Below are 6,502 nucleotides of genomic sequence, written 5' to 3' on the forward strand. Positions count from 1 at the left end.
CGTTCATAGGGCAGCCAACTAGTTGCCCATGGGAGTCCTCTTTCCACTCCTGCTCCCTGGCAATTCATATTCAGGGTCACACTGTCTCTAGTAATGGAGGAACTATACATGTATACTCATAATGCCTCTGGCCCTTGCGTCATGCTCTAAAATTCTGTCCAGTCCCTCAAAGCTTTCCAAATTGGTATCCATCACTCCACTTGTGCTATGTGAGGAAAGTCTTCACTCCACCTATCCTGAAATCTCCCATCATTCAGGTTCAATAGATCGTCAACCTCTGATCTGCGGCCTGGTGCCAGTCTAGGCCGTGGAGACAGACCTCCCCCCGCACGCACTCCCCTCCCCACAGATGCTTTGCACATGCATGCACGTGCCAGCACCAGCGTGAGTGCTCCCCCACCCCTTGACGCAAGCGCCTGTGCACCTGCATGAAGGGGTGGGTGTGCGCGCAGGCATGTAGGCACTCCTGTGCATGTGCGAAGCAGTGGGAGAATGCTCATGCTGACGCTGGCTCCCCCACCCCTTAGTGCGGGGGATGCCCCACCTTCCTTAGAGTCTCAGCTGGTCCACGGTCCCAAAAAGGTTGGGGACCGCTGCAACAGATGATCCTAGTTTCCACTGTTACCAGGAAGAAAGACAAATTCGTCTGTGTCTTCTATCCAGTATGCATGTACAGTATTTATAGACTGCTGCTGAGTCTCCCATTACTAGCCTTTTTTCCTAAGCAGTTGTTATGTGCAGTCAAGCTGATTTTAAACTATGATTTTAAACAATCCTATGAATTAGCGATCTCTAAAAGGACCTATCATTAACAGCCTTGCTTCGATCCTGCAAACTCAAAGCTGTGGCTTCCTTTATTGGGTCAAACCACGTTTGGTCTTCCAATGTTTCCCAGGATTATTGTCTTTTCCAGTGAATATTCTCATGATATGTCCAAAGCAGGTGAGTTATTTTTCCTTTTAGAGAACTCAGGCTTAATCTGATTCAGCACCCACTTTTTCCCCCTTTCTAGTAGGCCATAGTAACTGCAAAACTCTACTCCAACACCATGTCTCAAATGAATCAGTGTTTTTCTTTTTTGTTCAGCTTACTTCACTGTCCAGATTTCACACTGATTTATAATAATCAGAAATACAACAGTATGCATACTCTCAACCGTGCTCTCCAGTCATATCCTTTATAGTTCCTTCATAGATTCCCTTCTGAGTCTTGGTCATCTTCTGGTTTCTTGGCTTCAGTCTCCATTTAGATTGATGGTTGATACTCCTAAACTAAGGAACTTCAAGGATTCTCACTTTTCTTCAAAGGAGAGTTGCTAGTTTTGCTTTCTCTTTCTGCAACATTTTCAGCTCTGCAACAACCTTTTTCAGGTCACATCATGTAAAAGGACAATGAGGTATTGGCAGTTTTGTTTTCATTTCTTTTCTTAATGGTGCCCAAGACAGATTTTGCCTTTTTAGTAACACACACATTGGCTTGATGTTTTCTGTGTGAAGTGTTCCAAATTTTGTATTAGAGAAAATGGGGAGCAGAACTGTTGGAACCTCTGGAGTTACAAAAGAATGAAGAGATCTTATGCAAGTGACTTTCACTACTATTGTCTCCCTCCTTAGATATATTCCTCCTTAGCTATACTGTACATATACAATATCTGCCTCCAGGAAGCAAAAAACCCCCCACAAAAAATAAAAACATATGTAGCATCAATTGCTAAGGAAGGAAACCTAAAGGCTTCAAGCATTGGCCCCAGGGATTTCTGTTATTCTCTGACAAGAAACATAACCAGCCTCTGAGCCTTAGGGGAGTAGGGAAAGAGAAGTGAAATTTAGTTTGTTGAGACAAAAATACCTCAAGAATATTGCAGGTTGGCCCTTCCTCTCTCTCTCTCTCTCTGTCTCTCTCTCTGTGTGTGTGTGTGTGTGTGTGTGTGTGTGTGTGTGTGTGTGTGTGCGCGCGGGCTGCGAATGGACACTAGTACTATAAGCAGACCTTATTCTCCAAAACAGCAAAATGTCCAACTGAAATCTGAAATCCAGCACAGAAGTAATGCAGGCATACATAATCTGGGCCTTATAGATTTGTTAGAGTACAAATCCCATCGTAACAGCCATTATGACCCATGGTTGAGGACTACACGGGATGCCATCCAAAACCTCTGGAGGTGCCAGATTGTTTATCCCTGCTGTGAAGTCTGATATGTAGTTTTCATAACAAAGTAATATATTAGACTTCCACTATTTCACACTACAAATCTGGGTAGCATTTTGTAATGTTGCTCTATATAAAAACTGTAGGAGAGCAGGCGTGCAGCAGTACAGAAAGAACTTTAAACCATGGATTCAGTCCTTTGAATGATTACCTCAACATATGTCCCTCTTTGTAAAGAAATCACATCCAGAAAATAAGAAAACTTGTGTTTATTAGAGAAATACACTTGTGATAGGAAGAGATTGAAATTCTAGTTCTTGTTAAGAGTTTGACTGCACAGCAGGAAAAATAGGCATTGATCTGCTATAAAGTCATGCCTGGGAAGTGCACTTCCCCAGGTGAATGTGCTTTTGCTGAACAAACAGAGAGGAGGAAATTGCCAATCAGCAATTGTTTGCAGCATGTTAAGGCAGTTTCTGTTGTAGCGATCCACTGATACAAATAACTGCTGACTAGCAATTTCCTTCTTTGTCCTCCCTCCTTTCCTATTTTGTTCTACTACTTTTGGTCTGGTGCAACTTTGTTCCAGTCCTTGCATTAAGGGTTTTAAAAAAGAAAGGAAAAAATAAATTGTTTGAAGACAAGGGGTACGTGGTTGAGGGGAACTGACATCCCTGTGTGTTCCCTTTTGCTTCCTCTCTTCCCACCCTGCCAACCACCGGCACTCCTGAACATACACACATTGCTTTTCCACATTGGCTCAAACAATTGCACCATGTGAAGTGATGCAAATCCATTTGCTGTAAAAAAAAAAAAAAAGCAAAAGTCCCAAGGCAGAGGAAGAAAGTATGGATGGGGAAGAGTTTGAGCTGATTTTCATTACTTGTATGCCATGTACTCAATGGAAAATAATATGAATTGGACCATCTGAATTCTGGAGCAATTCATATATTGTCTGTCAGTGTAGTTACTTCCTAGGCTGGAGCTATCAGGACCCATGCCTGCCACTTTACTCTCTAGAGAAGAAAGTCGTCTCCTCCTTGGAGGGACAAGACAGAGGTATGAGAGGGAAGGAAGCTCTCTGCAACCCTAAGAATAGCTATTTAAGGACAAAGAAAGGTCAGCACAGGTCAGATCAGGTAAAGAACAGTCTAGGACACCCGAGAAGGTCCTCTCTCTATTTTTCCTCTTACTAAGATGTGTCTTCTTGAATGTAACCTGAATTGCACCCAGTGATTTCCAACAACCATGTACATGTATATTTATTGTACCTAGTTTTATTAGGTGAAAACCTAGCACACTAAAGAGAGATTAAAATCTAGCCCATTCTCTGCTGTGTTGATTTTCTACCTAAAAAGAACGAGCATTGAAAACAAAACAAAACCCAGTTTCCTATACCTCTGTCTGAAGTATACCACATTTAGATTCCACTAGTGTCCCACTGAGCAGGGGGTTGGGCTTGATGGTCTCATTGACCCCTTCCAACTCAATTATTCTATGACTTTACAGTATAATTCTATGACTGTGCTGCATATGAAAGCTGAGCGTAAGACAGTGACAGGAAGACATTCCTAAATCAAGAAGGAGGGGTGGCCTATTGTGATCAGCCTGTAGTAGGGTTTATTATCTCCACCAATTCCATAATGCCATTAATAGGTTAGAGAAGCTTCAGTGCAGGACAGAAATGATATTTGAAATGATATTTTAGGATGCAGGAAAGTTTCAGTAAAAACAGTACTCCTTTAAAAACTTAGTCTACTTCGCAGTTTTATTTCTTGTTTGATATTTTGTTCGTTACAACCATAGGTGGGAGTCTTTCAAAATGAAAGTTTATACCATTTTGGGCTCTGCAAGTAACTGTAAGGCTGTATTTTAATTCCGCAACAAATAAAACGGCTCTGCTAAGTCAGGAACCCCAGCATTGGAATTAAGAGTTTCAAAGCGCTTTTAAATCACTCAAAGGTCATCTTGTGTTTTGAGGAGAATTCTGCTCACTTCTGCATATCAGAGATAAGAGCAGAGATAAGATCATGTCTTCAGATCTGGTTTTGCCAGGGTTGCTCTCTCCACATGTTTTCATTCAGCTCATTTCAGTACCTTTACCACCTCTTTGATATATAAATAAATTAAAGCCTCAATTAAGCAGATCTTACCACAAAATGACAGGTAGGTAAATAATAACGACTGCCCAGGATCATAGCTGGCTCCTGGAAAGCCAGATAGCTGCTGTAGCCAAGAGAGCTTTTGTCCAGCTTTGGCTAATGTGTCAGCCACATCACTTCCTAGGAAAGGTGGCCATAGTGATCGATGCCTTAATCCCTGCCCCCCCCCCAGTGAGATGACCCTAACATGCTATGTACAAGTCTACCTTTGAAAAAGGAACAGCTAGTGCAAAATGAGGTGGTGAGATTGTTGTCTGATGTCGACTTTAGAGACTATCCACTCCAACCTTGAACCAACAGCGATGGCTTCTTGTTTGCTTCCAAGTTCAATTCAAGGTGTGGCTTGGGGTCAGGATATATGAAAGATTGCCTTCTCTCAAATGTATCTGTCCAAACCCTGTGATCTTCAATAGAGGCCCTGTGGTGTCTCCCATCACCCTAAGAGGGTAGGTTGGTAGCTACCTACCTAAGATGGGACTTCGTCTGTAACAGCCCCCTGATTGTGGAACTCCTTCCCAAGGGAAGTTAGGTTGGCTCCCTCTCTGCTGTATTGTTCTGAAGGTCCCTTTGGTCTCTAGGAGCAGTTTCCAAAATTGGCTTTCAAATGTTTTCGATCGCTCTTAGATTCTGTTTTTTTAAGTTAAAGTTTTTAATCTGTTTTTAATCATTTTAATCTAGTGTTAATCACGTAGCGAGTCCTGATGGGACGAAAGGTGATAAACAAATACTACTTAAATCAAACCAGTCAATCAGTCAAACAAAAAGTCCTGGTAGCTATTGAACCTTCGCCAGGATCCCCCATTAGCTTCTGTCTATGTGTCTGTCTGTCCCTCTCTCTGCTAAACTGTGATTGTTTAAAGAGAACTCAGTAACAAATGATAGGGGTGATATATAGGGAAAGCAGAAATTAATTTGACTTAATCTCTTATTTTAAAGGAGAATTTCCACTCGTCTTTGGTCACCAGGGATCTCTTTATGCTTTCAAAGAGAAATGAAATGCTCCCCAGCTCTTTAATAATGAGGGTTTTACAAAAATCTAATCAGACCATGTCTGCTGTGTTCTGTTGCAGTGTTTGTACAAATTACTTCCAGCATTTTTCTTCAGCCAAGCTATTTTGATTAAAGAGAACACAAGCTGTGTAGGTTTTGTGAAGTTTGGGTTTTGGACGTTCATGTTATACACCCACAAAGAGCCCCCTCCCCAGGAAAGTTCCTTCCAGGCACCTAGAGACACTTCTTTGTCTGTGTATAACTCAGACATCCGAAACCCAATTCACCTAAGTTGGAGAAATTGTAGAGGAGAGTCAGAGGAAGCTTCCTTGAAATTTTGGTGTCTCTAGGTGCCTGGGGGGCGAATTTATAGCCCAACAAATTGATGAATCAAAAATCACTAAAAATCCATTGATTTGTATTTGTCAGGGCATTGATTCATATGAGTACAAATCAATTAATCAGCAATTTTTGAACAAATTTGGTGATTTATTTTTTAATTCATGCCCAGCTCTATGTGTACCTCCCTCTCTCTCTCCCTCCATGTGTGACCATATGAGTGGAATAGACTACATGGGGCTTCCTTTGAGACTGATGTGGAAGCTTCAAATGGTCCAGAATACGGTGGACAGGCTATTAACAGGGGTAAAAAGATTCCATCATATCTCCCCCATCCTGGCTGCCTTACACTGGTTACCTATTCGCTTCCACATTGATTTAAAGGTGCTGACTATTACATACAAAGCCCTAAACAGTTCAGGACCTCGATACTTGGCAGAGCGCCTTCTTCCACCTAGTTGTGCCCATTCCACCAGTTCTAGCCAGGCTACGCAGTTGAGGGGCCTAACTCCGAGAGGGGCTTGAAGGGAAAAAAACTAAAAAACCGGGCCTTCTCGGCAGTGGCCCCTTGTCTCTGGAACAACTTACCAACAGAAATCTGCCTGGCCCCCTCACTGAAGGCCTTCAAGAGCAAACGAAAGACCTGGCTCTACAAGCAGACCTTCCCAACAGCAATTACTTAGCTTTACCTCTTCTTTTTCCTTTTTCCGCATCTTGGACTCTTGTAGTAAAATTGAGACTTATTTTTAATGCATTTATGTTTTCATTTATTATATTTATATCTTTGGCTTTTGTATTTTGTGTGAACCACCCAGAGTAGACATGTTGTAGATGGGTGGTATATAAGTCTAATAAAATGAATG

Source organism: Pogona vitticeps, chromosome 3 (assembly GCF_051106095.1).
Source record: "Pogona vitticeps strain Pit_001003342236 chromosome 3, PviZW2.1, whole genome shotgun sequence".
In the NCBI taxonomy this organism is placed as follows: Eukaryota; Metazoa; Chordata; class Lepidosauria; order Squamata; family Agamidae; genus Pogona; species Pogona vitticeps.